The 25,174-nt window shown below is 39.4% G+C and overlaps 1 protein-coding gene and 1 pseudogene across 6 annotated transcripts in view; both read left to right on the top strand.

Moving 5' to 3' along the window:
* Window positions 1–25,174, top strand: part of Cttnbp2 (cortactin binding protein 2) — a 144,905-nt gene that overhangs the window by 37,209 nt on the left and 82,522 nt on the right. The gene's annotated exons all lie outside the window — the stretch shown is intronic.
* LOC110316046 lies at window positions 6,243–8,031 on the top strand (annotated as a pseudogene). Its single transcript, XR_002380244.1, has 2 exons — window positions 6,243–6,543; window positions 6,591–8,031. The product of XR_002380244.1 is annotated as a high mobility group protein B3 pseudogene (transcript).

Raw genomic sequence — 25,174 nt, 5'->3', positions numbered from 1 at the left:
GATTTTAGGGAATAGAGGGGTCCAGAGAGCAGAAGGCTGGGGAAGCCCTAGGCCATATAATTTTGCTTATAAAACCCAGCTTGCTCAGATTCAGCTGTGGCCCTGCCTTGGTCCATTCTTTCTCCAGAGTCTGCACCAGAGTGTTCAATTCCCCTATGAGGATGTATGCAGTATTTCTGAATACTTGGGGTTCAGACTCACCATTCAGGGTTCCTTCTGGAGAGCACAGATTTTTCTAGAAAGACTAGGAAGAACTGGTAGAAAGTCTTAGACTCTTCTGCAAGACAGTCATGTCTGTACCCTGAGGAAGTTATCTACTGTGTCCCCAGTGCTTCCCCGGAGTTGAGAGAGTGCACAAGTGGAAAGAAGGAGCAGAGGAATTTTTGTAAGATACTGTGCTGCGTCTGTCCCTAATCTGATGTTGAGGCTCTCACAGGACTAGAAACATCTCCTTTCCTCAGAGACTTTTTAACAGAGGAGACTGTAGTTACTGAAGACCCTTCTTTTCTATAAAAGATACACTCATTTCCTTTTGAATATGCTTCTGGATTTAGGAAGGTTTCCAAAGTCCCAGAGTTCAATAAAGCTAGATGCTCAGTTATAGTTTTTGCAACGTTTTGTCTGTAGCATTTGGAAACGTTTTAAATGTGCTGTGAAGACATTGATTGTATAAAGAAATTTGTATTTATTTATGTATGTTTACTCATATAAATGTATTACCACATAAACCTTGAGTTCCATCTTTAAGAATTAAAAAACGAGTTTGAGACATAACTTCAGAAATTAATGTTAATCAGAATTAGTTATTAGTTTGTTATTGCTAGAGTTAATGGCTATAAAACATCTGTCAGATAATGGTTTTTAAAAATCATTTGAAGAAAATGATTTTCTGTGTTTTCACAGAAAAACATGTTTTTCTGTGTAGAACCCCGAGGTCATCACATATAGAAGATAAAGCTGAGGTATAGAGAGGTGCGTGATGTAGCCAAGGATCCCCCACATGTTCAAGACCATGGAAGTAGAGTCAGGGTGAGTGACATTCTTAGCCAGCATATGCCACCCTCGGATCATGATTGATGCTTTTTGTGGATGCAGTAGATACTGAAAACTCCAAACAGTACTGAGCCATGTGTTTTTCCTGTGCATACACACTCATGGTAAGATATGATATATAGGCATATAGCAAGAGTAACAACAATCACTAATCTTAAAGTAACAGATTATAAACAGTATAAACAGTAATGTAATACAAGTTATTCAAACACGAGTTGTTTTTAGAATTTTCCATGTAGTAGTTTTAGATTGTGGTTGTCTGAAGTTGTGGGAAGCAAAACCAGGATAAGAGAGGTACTTATTTATTCCATAGATGTAACACTCTTCCTTCCTTTATCCTTCCTTCCTTCCTTCTTTCCTTTCTTCCTTCCTTCCTTCCTTCCTTCCTTCCTTCCTTCCTTCCTTCCTTCCTTCCTTCCTTCCTTCCTTCCTNAGACAGGGCCTTGTCACAGAGCCCAGCCTGACCTTGGCCAGCCTTGAACTCATGATGTCCCCAGTGCTCCAGCCTTTCCACTGCTGAGATAGACACACCCAAAGCATGGCAGGCTAGAATGAGCATCTTTATTAAATTAATCACATGGTCAAAATTGTAAGATAGTAGCAAGGCTAAATGGCCTGACTGAAATCAGTACTAAATTGTAATATTAAGTAAAAGAGTTTGTCACTTTAGAAGCACGTTGAAGAGTTTTATTTCATCTGATCCCTTTAGCTATCAGGAGAGGAATTTCCTGAGCTGTTAGATGCATTGGGAAGGCAGTTCTGTGGATATGAGTTCAGTCAATACAGATGGACTTTATTAACTATGATTTTAGGACATTTGTTTCTCCTTCTTATGTCTCTGTTTACCAGTCTAACAAATGAATTCAAACAGAATCCAAAAGACCTAGTGTGGTCAGGACTCAATGGGGAAACTCCTCTTGCTGGCACCTGGGTCTGATTATGGGCTTCCTGGAAGGGTTGCTAGGTAGGAGCATTTACAAACTACTGTGATTTGGTGTTCAGAGCATAACAGATTCCTCCTGTGAATAGGGTATTTGGAAAAAGGTTTAAGTTGAACATTTGTTTTCCTTTAGGAAATGACTAGAAATCTGTAAAATTTTATTTTGAAAGATTCTTTAAAAAACCACATTCTAATTTAGTCATTTGTTACTTTAATTAAACAAAAATGTAGGATACACTTTAAAAAGGTAAAAAGAATTGTTGTATACTCAGCTGCTATATACATTTATATTACTATGAGAAATTGTAAAAAGTCTATTTTAGTGTGGGTTTCTTGTATTTCATTTGCTATTATCTTCATTAAAATATATAAAAAGGAATATATATATATATATATATATATTTACAAATATGTAGTTGCCCTTATATATAACTATGTAGGAAATATGTATATATATATATATATGTATATATATATATGTATATATATATACATATATATATATATATATATATATATACACACTCGTAAAGGTGTGTCTGTTTTTAAATATCAAGAAGTCTCAAAGATTGTTGCTGCGATTAATGTAGCTACTATAAGCTAATGAATTTTTAACAAGTAATTTTTAACAAATAGTCTTTGTCAAGAAGAACTGCTTATGATCTTTCTAGATCACCTTCAACAAAGCTGATTATAAGCTGGGCATGGTGGTGCTCGCCTTTAATCCCAGCACTCGGGAGGCAGAGGCAGGCAGGTTTCTGAGTTTGAGGCCAGCCTGGTCTACAAAGTGAGTTTCAGGACAGCCAGGGCTATACAGAGAAACCCTGTCTCGGAAAAACAAAAAACAAAAAAACAAACAAACAAAAAAAAAGGCTGATTATATTTCTGTGTACTAGCAATAGGGACCCCAGTTGTCAGATTTTTCTACTGGGCACTCTTTATAATAAGCACTGGTTTCCTGCATGGGGAAATGCAGTACTGTGAAGATCTGATCATTGGGGTTAAATTGCTTTTTGTTTTGCTATTACTTCCTTATTTGTCCCCTGTGCTTGCTAATCATGGGACTGCTGTTTGGGGAGGGTTTAGTAGAAGCATAGAACATTCTGGTTATCCTGGGCCTTGTGTGGTACTTGCCGTAAGTGAGGACTGTCTCCCCTTAGGGAATTAGATCCTGTACACTGATGCTTTCAGACTAAAGTGGTCACAAAACTAAACCATCAAAATCAGAAGCTGTTGAACAGTTGTTTGTTTTTTCCAGATCTCTGAGGTGACTGGGCTGGGTCAGGTCATAAGGTAGATGTGAATGGAAGCCAGAAGATGCAGGATGCTCTATGGGGCCACAGTTTGGGTTACATGCTACTTTTCTCTAGGACATCCTTTATAATTAGATAGTTGGATTCTCTTGCCCGGTTTGGGCAAATGCCAGGAAGCTTTTAAGAGTGAGAAAATGAGCAGGATACCCCAAGAGCAGATCTCAAGCAGTGTCTAGCAGGGCGATGTCAGAGCTGCCAAGAGAGAACATTCTTAGCAAGTGTGTGTTTTGTTGTTCTGTGGATAGTAGCACTGAGAAAATGTGCAACTCAAGGCCTTATTAAGAGGCACTTTTTGGATTAGACAGTGGAATATAACCCAAGAAATATCTTGGCTCACGTAACAGAAAAATTTTAAGGATGAAAGTTTTGGTTTGGGCAGACTAAGAGGCCCAAAATAAAATGTCAGTCATATCCCAGTCCTAACTCTGTCCATCTCTCAAGCCTGATCTCTTATCGTTGGAATGCTGGCCCTGCGCTCTCTCTAAAGTATATTGATAGACTTGCAAAGCCAGGGTCAATCATCTCAATGCTGTCTTCAATAAAGAAAAAGTACCTAGAAGAAGTCATGATATGATACAAAGTTGATAGTAGTTCCAGGTGTTCTAATCCAGCTGTGCTCAGCATGAAGGTAGCTCAACAACATTCAGATGTTGGCCTTGGCAGGGAAGCCTTCTCTAACCAATCATGGGCTTAAGCTTGGTAATTCCAGGACTTTGGCATGCCCAGGACTTTCTTTTCTTAAATGTGACAGGCACAGAGACTTTTCATGGGGTCAAACAACTCATGCTCTGCACTGTCTGATCATTCTTTATTACTTAACTATCTTGTGAGTTAGGACAGGAGAAACTAAGGCTCAGAGTAGCTAATAATTTGACCAGAACTGAACAGGGACATTTTAGAGCCAAACATCAAATTTAGCCAATCAGAATTCAAGTCCCCATTCTGGAACAAAGTCTGTGCCTCTATCCTAGTAACCCCCCCCCCCCAGTCTTTTTCCAGAAGCATTTTAAGTAATGTGTCTCTTTAAGATATGTCTGTGAGTTACTATGCATTTCTTTCCTGTGGACAGGATCCATCAGTAACTCCATGCTGCCCTTGGTGCTGGGAGAATCATTCCTATAGATATTTTTAAGGTGTGATTTCATTTGCCTCCCTAAAGTGGGCTTAGGTGTTCATAGTATTCATCTCTGTGACAGTTGGGACACTCCAGTTTAAAACTCCACATTGTAAGCTGTTTCCTTCTATTGATGCTGGTAATTGTTAGAATCGAGGAGGAAAATTGGAATCCTCCAGGACTGCTGCAATGCACTTCCAAAAGCCACCTCTAAATAAACAAGGAAAGCCCAGCATTGTTTGCTTGTGTAATTTTTAAAGTCCTTAAATTTCTCCCTTTCCATGTGAGCTGGTTTGTGTATTCCTATCCTTGGATTCTAATAAAATGGAACAAATGGAAAACACCTCTTCACATACTAAAAAGAATAGACTTGAATCCTCTAAAAGAGATTATTTTTCAACGGTGAAAGGAGGAACATCCCTTTAAAAAATAATGATTATTAATTGTTATGTGCTAAATATTTTAGAGTCCCTTTGTAAGTTGAGATAGGTACATAGTCTCTCTGCACCTCTGTGCTTGCCTAGAATTATGACTCTTTTGGATTTAAGTCTGAAGCTCCTTCCGCAGGGATAGAGACCCCAGGTTTACAACTGTGCTGTGTCCTTTCAAAAGAAAATGTGCTGAAATAGTAATGTAAGTTCCTAGCTGAAAGAGAATTGTTCTCATTTGAGGGATCTTGGCACCATAAATTTTAACATGACATTGCACGAGGCTGGCATGTGATTTAGTGAGAGCTCTTGCCTAACATGCCGGAGGACCTAGCTTTGGTTCCAAGCCCATGGAAGGAAAGGATGAAAATTAACCATATACTCACTTCAAATATCCATAGAAGACAGATGTGAGAGGGAGTGTATTTGACTACATAACTGCAGAGAGGCTACCTGCATTTGGTTTTTGAATGCTTTAAGTCACTGAAAGTAAACCATGTCTGTGGTTACAGTAATTAATTCCAGAACTATTCACAGATACCCAAAGCTGTGGGCATTCCAGTCCTGTACATAAATTGAGACAAGTTGACCTAGTATTTGCATATAATTGATACATGCTCTTCAGTCATCTCTGGATATCATTGTCTAATATAATGCAAATGCTGTGAGAATAATGTTTTTCCACTTTGTTGGTAATGCCCATCTAAAAGCTATTTCAAAGCTAATCATTAACATTATCTGACATGACCCTGCCCATTAGCACTGCACATTTGATTCATAAAGAATCCTTTGAGTGTTTAGGACACGCTAGGCCAAATCATCTCTTACAGCACACAGTATATCCTTGGGTGGTAAGATGACTTGCCTGAAAATAATGATGCTATAGAATAGCAAGGATCCAGAAAAGAGCTAGGTACAAAGATAGACATAATGAGGCACAAAGAGAGGGGACTCAGCATCAGAGCAGTAGAGGAAGACTTTAGAGCAGACACAGGCTCTAGTAGGGTGACTATGACTTCCCATTGCCCCCATACAGGCATGACATAGCATTACAAATTCAGTACTGAGAAAATATTTCTGTGGTTGAGAATTATTTTGATATCACAGTAATATAAGCCTTGTTTTAATTCGATATGGTAAAACATGCAGACACTATTGTATCCTGTCTGACATTCTTTTATCTGAAGGGACCCTAGGTACAGAAAGTGCAGTACCTCCCTGAGACCATGTGGAGAAGTATTAGGAATACGAGATACAGGTCTCTGAGAAGGAATTGGTGAGCCCATGGGAACAAGGCTAGAGTTGGCAGGCAGGCTCCTGGATTATGTATAGGTGCTTCTCTGTTTATCCAATTCTTGGCACCTAGATAATTAAGGCAAGCACATAGTGTGATAATGCCTGAGAATTCAGTAAAGGGGAAATTCATGGAAAGTGTGGCCACAGATTGGTTTTCAGACAAGCACGGGCTGGATCCAGAGTTGTTTTCTTATCTAAGCATTGTCTGGTCCTGTAGGGACAATCTCTTCATCAGCTGTACAGAAAGGAGAGATCTAGTTCATAAAAAGCTTAGGGGGGACAACTTTCCGCCCGCGCCTCTGCGAGCGTGCCGCTACCACTCTCGCTGTCTCCACTCCCGCGTCCTTGCCGCCCCTTCTTCTCTGCTGCTAGGTGGCCAAGAAGGAAGACGCAATTCAGGTGCCTCAACTTTTCCAGTGCCTGCGCTCTAGCCTGCTGCTTCTCAGTCAGGATCGCTAAAGGTGACCCCAAGAAACCAAAGGGCAAGATGTCTGCTTATGCCTTCTTCATGCAGACATGCAGGGAAGAACATAAGAAGAAAAACCCAGAGGTTCCCGTCAATTTTGCAGAGTTTTCCAAGAAGTGCTCTGAGAGGTGGAAGACCATGTCTAGCAAAGAGAAATCAAAGTTTGATGAATTGGCAAAGGCAGATAAAGTACGCTATGATCAGGAGATGGATTATGGACCAGCTAAGGGAGGCAAGAAGAAGAAGGACCCAAATGCCCCCAAAAGACCTCCGTCTGGATTTTTCTTATTTTGCTCTGAATTCTGCCCCAAGATCAAATCCACAAACCCTGGCATCTCCATTGGAGATGTGGCAAAAAAGCTGGGTGAGATGTGGAATAACTTAAGTGACAGTGAAAAGCAGCCTTACATCAGCAAGGCAGCGAAGCTGAAGGAGAAGTATGAGAAGGATGTTGCTGACTATAAGTCTAAAGGGAAGTTTGATGGTGCCAAGGGTCCTGCTAAAGTTGCCCGGAAAAAGGTGAAAGAAGAGGAAGAGGAGGAGGAAGAGGAAGAAGAGGGAGAGGAAGAGAAAGAGGAAGAAGATGAATAAAAACTCTGTTTCCTTGTGAATACCTTAGAGTAGGAGAGCGCTGTGATTGACACATCTCTTATTTGAGTCGTGTCTATTGCCCTTGTTAGGTTTAATTACAAAATTTGATCATGATCATATTGTAGTTTCTCAAAGTGTCAGTGGTTTACATGAAGTGGCCGTGGGTGTCCCGAGCGCCCTGAAACTGTATCAAAGTTGTACATAGCTCCAAACATTTTTTAATTGAAAAGGCACTCTCGCGTCCTCCTCACTCAGTGCACTTTGCTGTTGGTGTGACAAGGCAATCGAAGATGTTTCTGGCATTTTGTTCTCAACTCGTAAGGTAGTGTTAACTGTATGGTGGTTGGCTAGCCATCCTGAGTTGCCATCTGTACATAGCTATAGTTTGTAAAGAGGACAAAACAACCCGGACGGATCCTTGACGCTCCTTGTTTGGCGTGGAGGCTATGAGGGGAAGATGTCTTTTGGAGGGGCCGTAGCTCAGGGCGTGCACTGTGAGGCTGGACCTGTTGATACTGTGGTGGGCATCCATTTAGCTTCAGGTTGTCCTGTTTTTGTATATAGTGGCATAGCATTCTGCTGACATTCTTAGTGGAAAGGGGGAGGGGTCAGCTGGCATGAGAAGTGTGTGGAGTTTTTTCTTTAGTTAAGAGCAGTAGGTTTTAAACATTTTAAAGAAACTGTAGAACTCATCGTTGTCAGCAAAGCAAAGAACTACTGCATCAATGGAAGTTCAAGAACCCTCTGGACCTAAACGCAATTTGCAACATTCTGTTATTTTTTGTATGTTTAGAATGCTGAAATGTTTTTGAAGTTAAATAAACAGTATTACATTTAAAAAAAAAAGCTTAGGGGGTAAAATGGAGAAAGTAGGGGTGGTTATAATAAATAAGAGAACACCTAGAAAGCCTTGTAGAGAGTTTGGACTTGCTTATTGACTCTCAGGGAGCCCTCCAAAGCTGAGGAATGTACAGTACACCTGTGCTGTGGGACCATCATCCCTTTTCAGTAGCAAGGACAGTTGACTGGAGAGGCATTAAGTGTAGTGATGTGGAGACAGCAGTGGATCGTTCCGAATGCTAACATGACAGGGAGGGAAGGGTAGATTCAGGCCTATTTAAATATGTCTGGTCTGGTTGGCTGTGGCTCAGAGAGTGGAAACTGATGTTTCACTGTGGCCCGGACTCTAGGTGAATTACAGGCAGGGCACAGAATACGTGAGATAGAGGGTGTACAGGGAAAACCAGGACAAATTTAGTTGGGATCTCCTGTTCAGGATCAAGGTAAAACATTCAAGGCAAGATGTTTAGTTGAATTAGGGTTCTATGTTCTGTTGAATATAGGGTACCACTTTTTTTTTTTTAATATAGGGAATGCAGGAAGAAAGATGGATGGCAGAGCACAGATGTAATTTAATAACATTAGAGATGGGGCAAGACAGATAATACTGGAAGGAACAGAGTGGCGAGTGGTATATGCCAGCAAGAGGAGGAGAGCAAGGTCAATGTCGGGGCAGAGGTGGGCTCAGGCATACGGTACTGAAGAAAATGGATTTTAACATTCCCTGTGCAGAGCAAAAGTGTTGGGTGCTCACACTGTCTTTTCATGTAATTTATATGCTATTGTCTGAACATTAAATCCTTTCCCTAAGTTAAATCATCTCAGGATTATGTACCTAATGCTGTATGAATGCTGGAAAATATTGTACTATGCTGCTAAAAAAAAATCATGACAAGGAAAAGAGCCTGTATCTGTTTATTTTCAACCCAAGGAGCTTGATACCCAGGAGTGGAGCCTGCGTGTTAGTAATGCCGTGGAGACAGGAACCTGCCAATAGGCAGGGGCCTTCCTCTAACAGATACAACTTGTGAAAGAGAAGTGGTCTCAGCTCTTTGTGCTAACGTAAGTCTGGAGACCTCACATGGTCTAATCCACTGAGTAACTGTGTGCCATAGAGAGAACCTAGGAGGTAGATAGTGTGCTGGCTCAGTCTTAAGGAAGTGAGAAGCAGTGTTGGAAGCTAGGAACATGAGCTCTACAGTAGATGGAAAAGGCAGTTGGTAGAAGAGCCAAGGAAAGAAACCACTGTGATTTATTTTTTTTTTTTTGGGGGGGGGGCGGGGTGTGTGTGTGTGTGTGTGTGTGTGTGTGCATAGTATGGTGGTGGAGTGACCATGAAGTCCAGTGTATGCTGAAGGCCAGTTCCAGTGAAGATTATTAAGAAGCTGTGGGCGCTTGATTCTTCTGCCTACCTGGTTCAGAGTCTCCTCGATAATAACATTATTCTCAATGAGTTTGGGGACTCAGCTTTATAAGAGCTGTTTTATCAGTCTGTACATTGGGCTCTAGAATGTTCCCATAGTAGCTAATCGATCTCTACTTCACAGCTAGAGTCACACATTTCCTTATTTAAAGATTTATTTCTTACCTTGAAAACAAAGCAAAACAAACAAGCAAGTAGCTTACACGTGGAAGCGCCATTAGTGTTGTTCTTAGCCAGTCGGCTCCTTTGACCATTTGGTAGTCTAGGCGGTTCATTCCCCAAGGGCAGTTTAAATACAAGTACCTGGTGTGGCTTTGCAAAGCAAAAACCAGTCATTACTGCTTCAATGAATGCTGAAAGGCAGTGTCCATTTCCTGAGAGGAGCCAGCAGCTTCCTGGAACAAGAGCCAGTGAAGACTGCGGTTTGCTTACTCCAGAGATGAGGACATCACCAAAAGGGAGGAGCAGTCAAGTGCTATTACTGTTGTAATTATAAAAAGATAAAGAAATATAAGAATATGTTCTATAGGGGTGTGGTGAGATGTGTGGGAAGTGGGTGTCTCGGTGGGCCCATGCCAAGGCATCCCTTCCCCCTGAGGAACCAGCCACAAGATGGTATAGCATAGAATAGAGTTTATTCAGGGCATGTACAGGGAGGGGAGTTAAGAGGCAGAGAAAGGCAGCGAGAAGGAGAGAGCAGAGACAGAAGCTGGACATGACTGCATGGAGAGAGGGGGAAAAGGGAAGTGGGAAGGAGGGCAAGAGGCAAGGGAAAGAAACAGGAGTAAGAGATAAGAGAGGGAGGAGGGGGCAAGCGGCTCCTTTTATAGTGGGTCAGGCCTACCTGGCTATTGCCAGGTAACTGTGGGGAGGAGCATACCTGGCTGTTGCTAGGTAACTGTGGGGAGTAGCATACCTGGCTGTTGCTAGGTAACTGTGGGGAGGAGCATACCTGGCTGTTGCCAGGTAACTGTGGGGAGGAGCATACCTGGCTGTTGCCAGGAACCTGTAGGGGACAGAGTACCAACAATTACAAAGCCATCAGCTGCTCAGTGACTGCCATCTTCCCAGATCCCTCTTCCCACTGATGTCTCAGCTCTGTGGAGAGCCTTCTCTGACTGTCCCTGTGTTTGTCTCTTTCATTCTCCACTGTCATTTACAAATGATTCCCAGTGTCCTTGACATTCAAAGAGCAATGGGGGAAAGAATGGGAATACCAGGGACTTTGGTTATGTTCCACTGCTTGGCTACTTGCTCACAGAGACAGGAATGAACAGGTTTGTCGATGCTAGGATGGTTGCCCTTGATGCATTTCTCAACCTTAGATATCCACAAGCCCTTGCAGTTTGACCTCATAACGAGACTGGCTTTGCAGACAGATAACAAAACCATTATAACACCAAACACCTTAGAGGTACATGCATTCAGATCCTACACTCAATTTTGAGAACATTTGGTGACTTATTGTATAATCCATATACTTGCATGAGCATTAGGGAGGGTCACTTCAACATTGCCGAGTAGCCAAGCCCAGCACTTGGAGAGAGAAGCAGTAAGATAATCAGCTTGTCTTGTGTGCTCTGATGGTGCTCATGTGCAATTGGATCTGTGAGCTTAAGTATAGAATTGTGTGGGGAGAGCCAGAGATGTGTTTACTATCTGGGATACTCACTGTAGCACAGGATAGTTAAATGGCACTCTTGTCTTTTTTTGCCAACCAACTAGATTGAGAGACATAGGTAACTAGGAATGGGGTAAGACAAGTATTTTCCCTCCTACGAAGTCCTGTTGTCTTCCCAAAAGTTCCACAGCACCACCTCACTGATACACACAAAAGAAATGTCCTCGAGTGAATTGAGTATCTTTCCAGTCTGGCAGGTTTGGGGCAGATGTTGAGTTCCTTGGTTCCCATGCTAATTTGTTAGGATTCTTGTGTTCTGCAGGAATATTAATGATGGCTAAGGCCACCTTAGAGCAGAGGCAGACACTTTGAGTTACTGCCCAGCATGAAGCAGGGACAGGTACCTAGAACCCCGTCTCCTCCTGCAGTGAAGTTCAGCAACTGCTACAATAAACTCCCACACAGAAGTACAGCCTCATCTCCTGCATGTCCATTAAGCTTTCAGGGTTGCGCTCCCCGTTCAGTAGGAAAGTGGGGGGGGGGGATGTCATTTGGAGAAGGGAAAGCAGATTCGTACAAGACTAGACCTTCAAAATAAAGCTCAGGTTTCCTCTGGTCAGAGCCCAACTGCAGAGAGTCATAAATCATATCGGAGACTTAGGAAATGGTTTCCTTCCGTCTGAGTCTGTATTCTGATGGAGATGCTGAGTTGTACCATTTCACAGCACAGAGCATATGTGTGCAGCGTTCTCCAATTTATTCACAATTAAAGACGATTTCAGTGCTACCACCCACTTGCCATTCTACTCACAAAGGCCCAGCAGTACGAGAAAGAAGAGACAAGAAAAGCTGGATGCTGGAGAGAAGCACTGTAGATACTGCTTCATAAAGTCATTGCTTGGTAAATAGATGAGGTAATGTAAAAAAAAAAAAAAAAAAAAAAAAAAAAAGCCTACCAGAAATAGATTAGTTTTCACTGACAAGAATAAACACAAACAGTCCAGTGATGACTGATCCGTTCAAGTTAATATGAATTATGTATCCAGCTTGTGCGGTGCCCTTGGTTTATAAAGCATTTTTCATAGCTGGTAATATAAGAAAGACAAACCATGAAGAAAGACAAACTTGATAAACCAAAATGGATTTGTCCTGGTTCCTGCAAGTAACTCCTATCGTGCTGAGATCTCACAATACCTGGAACTACATCAGAGCCTCGCCCTTAGCCCAGGTCCTTGTGCCTCTGACCCGAAGGTGGTGGGGAGTGGCTTACTCACGTCTACGTGTTCACCACTGTCTGAAAGATACACATTGGGTTCATTGCAAGCATAGGATCAAATGACTTGCAAAGGCCTCTGCTTTGCCCATCTGTGTGAAGCTCCGGTTCAGGCAGCCCAGCGAGTGTTCTGCTTTAGCCTGGGGAGCAGCAGCAGAGCAGCAGGATTCTCTCAAGGACTGGGGATTATTTAATTGTGGTTAAAAAAAAAATACTGCATTGAAATTCTTTTTCCCTTGATTGTCTTTAATGTGGTGACTCATCTTCAGCTGGTAGATGGTGTCGATGAACAGTGCCTTCTGTCTGTTTTTTTTTTCCATTTGCTCAGCAGTTCTTCTGCCCGGTGAATTCCTAGTTGGTAGGTCAGGCTGGTCCTTCAGGACTTGGGAACTGGGTACCACAGTGATCACTAATACCCGTTGACATTTTCTTCGCTTCCTGTAGAATTGGTTTTTTTTTATTAAACAAGGACAACTTGTTTTCCAGAGCTCCAAAATTTTAAATTTGTCGCCGCAAGGTCTCCCCGCAGAGATTATCTATGTACTATCTCTAATAGACAAGCTACCCTTATTTGAATTTTTCCCTTTTAGAATATTCCTCATGTAGGGGATTCTTAACATAATGCTATTCCTATAACCAACACTATTTCCATATTTCTTTTTCCAAGATAATTAGGAATTTCCCAAATTATTTGTGTTATTCCTAAAATAGTGAGATTTTCAAGGTCATTGCTTTCTGTTCCCTTGAGATGTTTTGTTTGCTTGTTCATTTGGATACCTGCTAATTGTTCATAGAGGCAAGATGTTTGTAATTGTTGTTACATAGTGAAAATGCCCTAGATACTAAAAACATCATGAGAAAGAAAAGTCAAATGTTTCTATGGACTGACATAATGTGAAGAACATGCAGAGAAACTGTGGAAATTTTTAGGAAAGAATTTGGTCCAGTAAAACCTACCAAATTCCTGAGTGCTTGATCCACGGATATTCAGTTCCCCAAAGGAGGCAATTATTTCTTTCACCAATTTCACACCCTTCAGAAGTCTTGTTTTTCAAACACTAACTCTGAAATCAAAGGCCAGTCAGAGCTTTAACCCTCACTTTAATCCTTGTCTAACCTTTTCCAAGATGTAGTAAGTCATCTTTTTCAAGAACCACTATTTTACTCTCTCAGTAAATGACATAGAGTTTTGTAATTATGATGGGATCGTTTGTGAGAAAATTGTCCCAACTTACTCAGTATCTCGAAACTGTAGAAAACCTAGAAAATAATTTAGAACCTTCACAATGAGCCAGCTTACGTTTGGTTGTTATTTTAGGGCTATAATCAATACTTCTATGCCTCCCTCGAAGTTTACTGTGAAAGCTGAGAAACACATCCAGTGCTAAGGCAGAGCTAATGACATCAGCAGCTTCACAATGGCTCCCTTGTCTAAATGTGATGCTTCAGAACTCATTGTTTGTCCACATTAGAACTGATTTCTTGTATTAAGTGCTGTTGCAGAAATAGATCTGTGTTGCCGTGTGTCCACAGTGTCTTCTCTTGGCCCCACTAATTTTCTCAAAATTATCTCATAATAAATATCTTGTTCATTTTTCTCCAACCACAGTATTATATTTGTGCATGCTTCTCTAAGTGTTATGCTATGAGTTCATGTCTGTCCATGGGCAAATTGATTATATCTTCATAAGTAGTGGCTCTTCTTGACTGGGGCATGGAAAGACTTCAAGCCATTATAAACTAACCAGAGCAGTTCAGGCCAGCTGCACAGCTGACATCATGATACTTGAGCTGTGTAATTTAGTTTTTTGCTCTTGAGGTGGGGACGAGGGCAAGGGTGCTGGCTATACCAGATCTGTTAAATATTGTGCTGGAAATCACTGTTATTTCTATATGGGACTAATGAAAAACTCTAAGACATAAGGACTCATGCCACGTTCAGATGATATCATTGCTCATGTAAAACTCCAAAGTAAATATCCAAAACACTGGCTAAAACCAATAAGCCAATATATAAAATTTGCAAAGTACAAAGTTTTATTTACTTATATAGACACATGCTCACTACATAGTCTAGACTGCCCCAACTTCCTGAGTGCTGGGATTACAGGAATGTACCTAATCTAAAATTGGCTATATTCTCTACTTTTGTATACACTTGGAACTTTTCACAGTTAGTAAAACCTTAGAAATACATTTTAAAAAAAAACTTAGTTGTATTTTTCTATATTAGTTAAAAAATAGAAATGGGAAAAATTCCTATTTACAGTAGAGATAAAAATCATACAATACATAGGAATTAACCTAACAAAATATTTCTGAGACAAAGCTGCTAATAATAATAATAAAAACATCTCTAGAGCAAATATTGTAGGAATCATTTTTTTTTTTTTTTTGGTTTTTCAAGGCAGGGTTTCTCTGTATAGACCTGGCTGTCCTGGAACTCACTCTGTAGACCAGGCTGGCCTCGAACTCAGAAATTCACCTGCCACTGCCTCCCAAGTGCTGGGATTAAAGTAGTGTGCGCCACCACAGCCCAGCCCGTAGGAAGCTTTTAAATATAAATTTATCTATTTAATTAGAATATAATAAAGGGAATAGAAATAGTCCTAGAATAACCAAAGTAGTTTTGAAAAAAATTTTAAGCAAAGACTTACCAATTCTGATTGCAAGATTTATTATAAATCAGTTAAATATACATATGTGTCAGCAGAATGTATAAAGAATCCAGAAATTGACCAAACATGTATTTTCAACAAAAACATCATAGAAATTCACTAAGGAAAGGATACACCCTTTTATTGAATGATTGGAAACTGGATCTGTATGTGGAGAAATCAGACATCAAGACTTCCTTAGTGTTGGTCTGTTTGTCCTGATGCTGAGGTGGTACCCAGGGTGCACCTCATGTATAAATAAAACAACAATGAAATAGACATCATGGATCTGAGAGAGATCAAGAGGTCTGAATGGAAGGGTTGGTGGAAGGAAAGGAAAGGAAAAAAACAATTTTGTTATATTTTAATTTTTAAAAATTTTAAATATTTTTTAAATGGATGAATATAAAACTGAAACCTATAAAACTTTTAGAAGAAAATGTTCAGATGTTCAATAAAGTACATTTCTTAGGACACACACAAAAAAACCCATGAAGCTTAAAAGTGTTTAACATGTGTAAGGGTAACTTTTATTCGACAGATGTAATTGTCATCTCAGGGGCTTCCTGTCTAGTTCTTTCTGAATTCTGGCTAGCTGATTTAAATCAACTGTTCTGTCTCAAACTCATTTCTAAGCTGACTGATTCCATCTAGCTCCCCTTAATTAGCAATCTGTTCTAATCTTTTGGTTCCTCATTCTGTCTTCACCTGTGTTTAGCTTGTTCTCTCTGCAACCTGTCCCTGTAAAACTCTCCTGGTGAAACTGCCCCACACATCACCCACCACACCATCCTTTTTCTTTTCTCTTTCTTTCTTTCTTTCTTTCTTTCTTTCTTTCTTTCTTTCTTTCTTTCTTTCTTTCTTTCTTTTTTTTGTTTTGTTTTGTTTTGTTTTTGTTTTTCGAGACAGGGTTTCTCTATGTAGCCAGGCTGGCCTAGAACTCAGAAATCCACCTGCTTCTGTCTCCCAAGTGCTGAGATTAAAGGCGTGTGCCACCATGCCCAGTGCACCATCCTTTTTCTGTCTTGCTGTTCTTCAACCATCTTTCCTGTTTGTTTTCATGTGAACTGGGTATATCCTATCTGTGACTCATTCTGTCAAATCTTTCTCTGATTTGTCACTTTGACCACCCCTCAATTAGACATCACTTTCCAACATTGCCACTTCCTTCTACAAACTAACTTTACCTTCATTGTTTGGGATTAAAGGTGTGTAGTAAGGGCATGTCTATATTCCAGGCAGAAGGATTAAAGGTATGTCTTTCCTGCCAGATCACACAGAGGTCTTTAGACATGACCCCTTGCCAGAGCCGTCATTTTCCTGGACTAAAATTCTGCTGTAAACATGGTTTAAAACATCTTCAAAAGTCATATCCAAGGAAACGAACAATGTATCTATAGAGTTAAAGAAGATATTCATGGCATGCATGATAAAGGACCTCTGTGCATAATAAACAGAGTTCTTAGAGCTTAAGAATCATTAGGAGCCCCTGTTAGAAAGAGAAGAGTGTATGCTTCACCAAAGATAACCAAAGACTAGGTGAGCTGGATATGGTGATACAGGCTACATCGCTCAGGAGACCAAGGAAGGAGGCTCCCAAGGTTGAGGCTATTCTGGGTTACAGAAGAATACTAACTCAAACAAAACAAATTTCTCCCATCATAATCACCACCACCACCACCATCACCGACAAACTAGGTGACATGATCATGGCTAGAATAGGCTGAAGTGTGAAAGCTTAGTCAATCTTCCCTATGTAGTGGGTTGATGAGCTAGCATACACTGTAAGTAACTTGGTAATACATTTCAAAATGGAAAATATTTTGATTTTTTTTATTCCAGTAGTGTCATTTCCATGGGTATCTATTAATAATTATATCACACACAGGTTTGTTAAAGCAGTCTAAGAACAACCTAAATGGTAGGCAATATGAAGGGAAATAAAGTACAATACCCAAGGTCCTCAATAAAGGCTTCTATTATGTCCTTGAGGAAAAAATAACTTGAGGAATTCAAGGCTTAACAATCACTCTATTTTGATGAATGAGTTATAGATGATTTTATTTTTATTAATGTTGCCCAAGTTTCTCAGTGAACATAATATTTTAAACAGTGACCTTTGAAATGTTTATCCAGTATAGACTGGATTTATTTTGTTAATATTAGTATTACCTGTTGTATTTAAATTTTTGTTCTTTAATATTAAATATTTATTTAGATTAATTTTAGGTTATGGTTGATTCTAGTAATAGAAACATTATTTCTTCTATCATCATTATAAGTAACTGCTGTGTGGAGAGCATCCTGCTCATGTTCTTCATGTCATAAAGACATGAAAGATGGAGAACTATAGTTAACCTAAGGATGTGGCACTCATGGCAGAGATCTGCTCACCTGCATCCCAGTTCTGAGCAGTGTGTGGCGGCTGCTTGGTGTGATGTGTCTCTGCAGAATTTTAGACAATTCCTGAGTTCAGCTGCTAATTTAGTAATATTGATCCTCGGTAGGAAAGCAAAAGAGTGTGGTACTTGTATGCCATTGACCAAGTTTAGAGAGAGGAGAGATCATTTCTTTTATAGATGAGCATGGCCCTCTGTGTATGGCTGAGTGGAGTCCTGGGAAGTATGTACCAGATGATGTAAAGGCAAAAGTAAAGCACTGAGAGAATTTATAAGAGAAGATTGTTTCCATTAAAACCATCCAGTTCATGAATTCTCTTAGAATGGGCTACGCAAAATCCATGGCTTACTGAAACAGTCTTTCCAGACTTCAGCCTCAGAAACCAAATAAGTGTAAGTCAGTATTGGTTTCTGATTCATAATATGTATTATGCTATTCATAAGATAACAATTTCGGTCCACTCACACAAAGTCATGGCTATGAGCAGGTGGCAGAGGGGTGTAATAGAGGGAGTTCAGAGGCAGTACCTGCCTCTTGGGTCATCCCTAACACAAGGCAGCATTGCACAGCAGGCTATGCGATGCATGCCAGCCCTCCTTTCATTCTGTATCCGTTGTGTGTATTTGTGCATGGAGGCATTGTCTGGTCATGGAATAATGGGAATGAACCCAGCAGGTAATCTGACCTTTTACTTTTAACTCTAGAACTTAATTTCTATTCTTACCTGGTGAATTCCGAAAGCATTTTCGTCATTGGAGGTTGGTGGTTATCCTTTTGTAGAAAATAGGGTGACTGTTTACATTGCTGGTCTACTGTCTCCCATCACCCCCTACTCTGCCTGTGCCAAGGAGAGTAAGGAAAGTAACTCCTGGGCTGCTCCCCTTCTCTCAAAGTAATAATTCCTGTGTTTCTTTCTTTTGTGCTTACAAGTGGGATTTTCACCCCCTCCTCTCAAGAGCCTCATCATTTTTTTTTAGTTTGCTGTGCTTGAACTCCTTGCCTCTAAGATAGATTTAAGGCTATACAAATTTAATCTTGATGTTGGTTACTTGTTTGGAAAGAAAAAAAAAAAAAAAGATCCCTGTTTCCCCAACTCATTTTTGAATCAGAATAGCTCAGGGTTTGAAAAAGAAACAGTTTAGAAGCCAAGAACCTCTCTAAGTTATAAATCCCCATGTTGCGTTTCTGATGCATGTTTGATGCGCAGCCAGAGACAGGGATTTGATGCCAATTGTGTGCAACTCTATTTATCTTTGGAATAGCATTGGCTCTTAACTTCTTTATCATACTAACCATAATTCATTTTGTTAGGTATCATGTACAAATGATAAAATATCTTTATACTTTAAACTTATGAAGAAATTGAAAGATTATGCATATGTGTGGGATATCATGATGGTTCATGAAATGTCTCTTTAAATATGAAATCAGATATTGAAAGGGCATAATTATGTCTCTGTCAATCATCTCTTAGAGGCAACCCTAGTTCCTTCCACTTTTGCTTCAGTCTATTGATCATTCTTTATATACTTCAACAAAAAATGAGCCCAGGAGGAAAGGTGGTTTCCAGTTCAGACATCTCTTTCTTTTTACTAATGAAGCCCTGTGTTGAGTCAAGGGTGTGCTGTTTGTGCATGGGGTAGCAATGTCTATTTAATTGTTCACATGTTGAATGTACTATTGATTAAAACCATTATTCATTTCTGCTTCTTTGTCCACAAACTGACTCTTATTTCTTTGTCTCTGAAAGTCTATCTTGTCAGATGGAGTCACCATTTCAACTATCACCCCTGGCTTGAAAGCATTTGTACCATTAATACCCGAGGCAGTGGCAGCCATGTTGGGTTGTCCACAGCTATGGATAGGTTTTTCAAGCAAAATGCATATTAATGCTGGTGTCCACTAGTTTTAATTTTGAGATTTTTCAGGACCTTGGAGGGGAAAAAAAGACACATGCAAACAATTTTCAAGTTTTATTTCACACATGCATGATATATTCTGTATACGTCTTGAAGGAAACTGGCTAAGTCTTATTAAATCTGTCAGCATGTGGTCAGACTGATGGCTGTATACTTGTTACATACAAAGCTCTAGCTTCTTCTACAGGCTTGTTTCTGCCTTTTAAACCTAGGTTTGTTTTAATTGTTATTTTTTGTGTTTTGTTTTTGGTTTTTTTTGTTTGTTTTTTTTTGTAGTAGTTTGAATAGAGTTGTATATAACATTTATCTCTGATATCTTTTCTCTTGTCTTCCAAAATATTCTTGTCAGAATTATCTTTCAGTGTGAAGATGCCGAGGTTGAATATCAGCTCGTGTTGAGTGGCCTAGAGCTAGTTAATGAATTGTTCTAAGCCTTTGTTGCTTTCTGTAAAATCTGAATTAAAACAATTGCTGTTACCTAGGCTGTCTGTCAGGGGGAAATAAGTTAAAAAATAGTAAATATCAAGCTTCCAACAAGGTTTATCTTTTTCTTAGTATTTTTAATGATTGTTTTATGTGTGTATGTATGTATGTATGTATGTAATTCCAATGTTAGGATGATGAATTGATTCAAGTTGTTTACGGATGTAAAGTTATGAACACTTTAAGAGGAAGGGCTTTGTGGGAGGGTTAATTAATACATGCCAAGCTTTTACATGGATCAATGTTATTTTTATTTTTCATAACAATATAAATACAACCCACGGAGTAACTTTTAGTTTCTTTCCTAGAGGGATTACAGGCATGTCAGCTTTCTAGTACTGTACTAAAACACCTAGTATTTCGAAGACGACCAGTTTATTTTAGCTCATGGTTTTGGAGGTACCAGGTGACAAGTGGGCGAGTGAACCCATTGCTGTTAGACCTGTAGAATACACGTGGGGTAGCACTGAGCAGTGCTTCATGGTTGGAGTGTGTTATATAGTGAATTGTTCACTTCTTGACTGAGAAGCAGAAAGAAGATGGAGAGACCTGGGTCCCACAGTTGTCTTCAATGCATGCCAAGGCATGATATATTAATTAAACCTCCCACAAAGCCCTTCCTCTTCAAGGGTTCATTACTTCCCAGTAGTGCCAAGCTGGGAACCAAGTCATTAACATACCTAGCTCTGGGGAACATTCTAGATCCAAACCCCGGTAGCAGCATACAATTAAAAAAAAATTACTTTAAGTATTTCTTATTTTCCTTCACGTTAGTTTACCTGATTGTTTTGAGCAATGAAGAGCTAAGGATGTCTTTAATACATTTACCGTGCTGATCAACAATCATAGCAATGGTTGAGGTTTTGCTTCTTGCCTGTGGATTTCTCCGGAAGAGTTCATAAAGCACCATGTTCTGATGAGCATGGTGTGAATGAGACCTTGCTCACATTCTCAGGAATTTGAATGTTTGGTCCCCAGTTGGTTGCCCGGTTTGTCAAGTCTTAGGAGGTGTGGTCTTCCTGGAGGAGGTTGGTCTCTAGGGTGGGGCTTTGAGGTTTCCAAATCTGCTAGTTCTGCTTCTTGCTTGCTCTTCTCCTATGAGCTCTCAGCTGCTGATTCTGCCACCATGCCCATGGTGGCTTGCCGTCATGCTTCTTCACTGTGTTAGTGATGGACTCTGACCCTCTGCAACTGTGAGCTCAAAATAAACTTTTCCTCCCCTGAATTGTCTTGGTCATGGTGTTTTATCACAGCAATAGAAAATCAACTAATGTACTCTACTTAAGAGCTCCTTTAAGAGTCTATTCGTGCAACTAATTAGTTCCTATCTTTATAATGACTAATTTTCTTGAAATGCATTTCACGCTCAAGTACTTCTGAGGCATAAAGCAAGAAATTACCTGTACATTAGCTGCTCCTTCTGAGAATACGGATTCCTCGACCCGATGCAAATCCCCTTCAAGTCATTTCTTTTCATCAATGTTCTCGTTATACATATAAACACATATTCAGTATTGTTGCGTATACTTAGTATTCTTTATTGTCGACATAGCCTTATTAAGTTTTTTTTTTCTTTTTTAAGAAATGAGATATTTCTATGTTACCAAGGTTTAGGTCATATTCCTTGGCCCAGTCAATCATTTTGCCCAGTTACTTGAATACTAGAAGTCTGAGAACATGTGACTATATCGAGCTGTTGCTCTGCCATTATCAGGACTAATGAAATATGGGCTAGGGATGTAAGTCAGTTGGTAAGGTGCTTACCCTGCTGGAAGCCCTAGGTTTGATCTCTAGCATTGTAAACTCCACTTTATACACCTGTATTCACCGAACTTGGGAATTGGAGGCAGGAGAATTTCAAGGTCATCCTCAGCTATCTAGTGAGTTCAAGAGTAGTTTAGGCTATGTCTCAAACAAGAAGGACAATCAAAATACTCTGTTACACACTTCTATGTCTTAGAAGATAAGCTATGTATAAGAATGTTAAAATGAATAAGCATGTTTATTGAAAACTGGGTAAAAAGGTTTTAAGTGGCTTGGGCATGTATTCAACTACAGATGCTTGCTTGATTCCAAGGGCTCTGGTCGTTTTAAGTTAATGCAAAAGTGGAAGCAGTAAGCAGGAGCTATCTAGAGGAGATACCTTTGGGTAAAGAAGATGCTGTCCCAAACAGCTTACAGAATGAGGATGATCTTGAATATGTAGTGTTGAAGGTTTGTATCATGGAGTGACTGCACAGATTCTATTGTGGAAAGGCGATACCCAGAGAGTATCTGTTATGTTGGATGCAGTTAGGGAATACAAAAACCAGTCATTCCAATAGACTGTGAACCAAGGGACAGGTACTTCAATCCCCTGTGGTGCTCCTGAAACTGTTCTCATCTGTCATCAGTTCAAAATGAGATCAAATACTTGCATCCTTCCTGGGACCCCTGGTTCTGTTTTAGCCAAGTGGTAAACATGTCCTCACTTGCCACATCTAGAATTACTTCTATGTTGAGGATTTTGACTTTGACCCTGATTCCTGAGTTCTTTCCTCAGGAGGCTCTTGGCTACCTATTCTGTTTGCTTAAGTCTGGTAAGTGCTACTTTTAGCCATCTGACAAGCATGCATTATAAATGTGTTGTTTTCCTTGGGCTGGGTTAAGTGTGTCAGTTTAATAAACAGAATCTATTTGAGAAGAGCTCACAGAAAAAAATGCTGGAGTAAGTTACAGAGGAAGCATCCAGTGAGTAGATTTTCTATAGAAACCAGAGATTACAGACTGATGCTGTGCTGGCCAAGCCAGTTGAATTATGTGTATGATGTAGCAAAATGAACCACACCACCACCTCCTTCTCCTCCTCCTCCTCCTCCTCCTCCTCTTCTCCCTTCTCCTTATTCTTCTTCATAGACTTGAATACCTTCTATCAATAGTAGTTTACCAGAAGTTTGCCATTTCACATTGGTTAATAGCATGTGAAATATACACCAAGTTTGCTGCCTAGCTTGTTAGGCATTTAAATAGTCACCAGTGTCTAGCAATCTAATAGGTCCCAAACTTTCCAAGTTACTAAACTTTCCTACATATCTAGTTGGATCAGCCATGTTCTAACTGGAAAAAAAAAAAACATTTCATCCACTTGTGAATAGGCTGTAAGGTCATCACAACATATATTTCACATATTTGTTATGGTTTGGAAATATCATGCATATCAAAATGTTGGGGTCCTCCAGTTGTACTATTTAGAAGGCTCTGAAACTTCACAGGAGAAAGTAGGGTACCAGAGCAAGTCTTTTAGGGATTTATCCTTTCCTGAGCAATCCTTCCTTCCTTCTCTTCTATCTGCCAAAGATGAACAGCCTCTGTTATACACCCCACCACAGGTGCAGAATGAGCAGAGTGAATAACCTGGGTGAATCTATGGGCCCAAATAAACGTTTCTTCCATTAACTTGTTTATGTCCTGTTATTTTGTCGTAGCACCAAAAATCTGACATGATATTCTAGTATTCTAGTATGAAATGTATAAAGATGTTTGAAAAATCTGTTGTAGAGTTGGGTAATCTGCTCTGTGTCACTGGGGGTGTACGGTAAGAGTTGGCACCATATCCCTTCTCTACCTTTTGGTTAAGATCAAGTACAGCAGCTGTTGCAGAATATTTTCTTCAGGTCATGCTCTTATTTAATCTGACTTTCAACTCTTAGATAAAAATGAACAACTGCATTCTTAATCAGTCTGCACTCAAAGTGTCTTTTAAATCATAGAATGACCTACCTCCAAAAATACTGCTTCTAACAATAAGACAGGAATATATGAAACTTGGAGTATGTATAACATACAAAGACATTTTTGTATGTTTATAGGATGAGGTTATTACCTGGAAACTGAAAATGACCAGCGTGAGTTCAGGGGTTGGTTTAGAGAACACATGTTCTGTGATGTTGAGTCATAGAAACTTGATATATCTATAGTTTTAGGAACATGAAAAATATGATCAGGTTTGTTGTCTAACTGCAGGTTATCTTAGAAAACAAGTAGCCTTTCTTGATTCTTCTCATTTTAAAATCAATAGATGTCAGGAACATAGATACATAGGTATTTAGCAATGCATACAGGTGTTGTTTCTCTCCTTAAAGAAAACCCAAGGTATGTATCTGAAACTTCCTTGTCAGGGTTAGAGCCTATCCATATTTATAAAGCAAAATAATTGGCATTTCTATGTTTATGTTTGTGCTTGTACATAATTAGGCAACCATTATCAGGAGGAAGATTTTTTTTTTAAATAATTCTAATATGCTACAATTAGGTCATTACAGCTGCTAAGTCTTTATATTTTTACTTGGTGCAAATTATTATGCACATTTATTGGAGGCTTTTGTTGATTTGATGTCTGTCCATAAGGTGTAATATTTAAATATGGATAATTGTTTGTTTTCAACTCTTAAATATTTATATCTTCTTTGTAGCAAGAGAAACTTTAAACTTCTGTCTACTAGATATTTGAGAGTGTGTAATTTCTGCAAACGGTCTGCAGCCATCAAAGAACTAAAGAACACTCACACTGTTTTGTTACTCATCGTTATTCAGTCTTTCTCTGTATCCCACTCCTTAATATTTCCTAATATTCAGTTACCACTATCCTATTCCATTTCTATTTTAATAAATGAGTGAGAATATGGAGCATTTTTTCAATACTTAGCTCATTTCATTTAATGTAATGTCTTCTGGTTCCAGTCATGTTGCCACAAATGCCAAATTTTCAATTTTTTTTGGCAGAATATCTTTTGTATGTATATATCACATTTTCTTTATTTTCATCATTTATTTCAGAGATATCTTAGTAGATTCTATATCTTATAGTAGATAATGCCAGCAATTTAAAAAAAAAAAGCTAAATACAACAAAAACATAACAAAAATTGTGTTAAATATTCTCAAACTATAAAAGTTATTGGGCAAAACTGGAAATGTATTCTGAAATGTATTTAATGTGATTCAAAAATAATTTTAACTCAATACTCAAAAGGTCAGTTCAGCTTTAAGGATAGATTATATGTTCAGAAGTTACAAATATGAGATATGACAAATGTTGACAACATAAAATAAGTCTTTGGGGGTGAGTTGATGTCCAGTAATGAAAAAATGGATTGTTAAGATGTAATTTGGTGGTTACCAAGATGCCTGAGTGGATAAAGATGCTTGCCAAGTAAGCCTGAGGTCATGGGTTCTCTTCCCTTGAGATCAATGTGATGGAGAGAAAGGGAGGGAGGGAGGGGAGGAGGGAAGAAAGGAAGGAAGGAAGGAAGGAAGGAAGGAAGGAAGGAAGGAAGGAAGGAAGGAAGGAAGGAAAAAAGGAAAGAAAGAAAGAAAGAA

This window comes from Mus pahari, chromosome 2, assembly GCF_900095145.1.
Source record: "Mus pahari chromosome 2, PAHARI_EIJ_v1.1, whole genome shotgun sequence".
NCBI lineage: Eukaryota > Metazoa > Chordata > Mammalia > Rodentia > Muridae > Mus > Mus pahari.
Note: the sequence above shows the minus strand (reverse complement) of the source record. Positions and strands in the feature narration are given on the sequence as shown.